The following is a 307-nucleotide window of genomic DNA, read 5'->3' as shown; positions in this document are numbered from 1 at the left end:
CGGAGCCTGTGCTCCGCAACGGGAGAGGCCACAACAGTGAGAGGCCCACGTACCGCAAAAAAAAAATTAGAGCAGAAATAAATGAAATAAAGACTGAAAAGAATAGAAAAGATCAATGAAACTAAGAGCCGGTTCTTAGAAAAGATAAACAAAACTGACAAACTTTTAGCTAGACTCAGCAAGAAAAAAAGAGAGAGGACTCAAAATCAGAAATAAAAGAGGAGATGTTACAACTGATTCCAAAGAAATACAAAGGATCATAAATGACTATTGTGGGGACTTCCCTGGTGGCGCAGTGGTTAAGAAT

The sequence above is a fragment of the Physeter macrocephalus genome, chromosome 14, assembly GCF_002837175.3.
Source record: "Physeter macrocephalus isolate SW-GA chromosome 14, ASM283717v5, whole genome shotgun sequence".
NCBI classification, from domain to species: Eukaryota; Metazoa; Chordata; class Mammalia; order Artiodactyla; family Physeteridae; genus Physeter; species Physeter macrocephalus.
The sequence above is the reverse complement of the archived record's forward strand: the minus strand, read 5'-3'. Positions refer to the sequence as shown.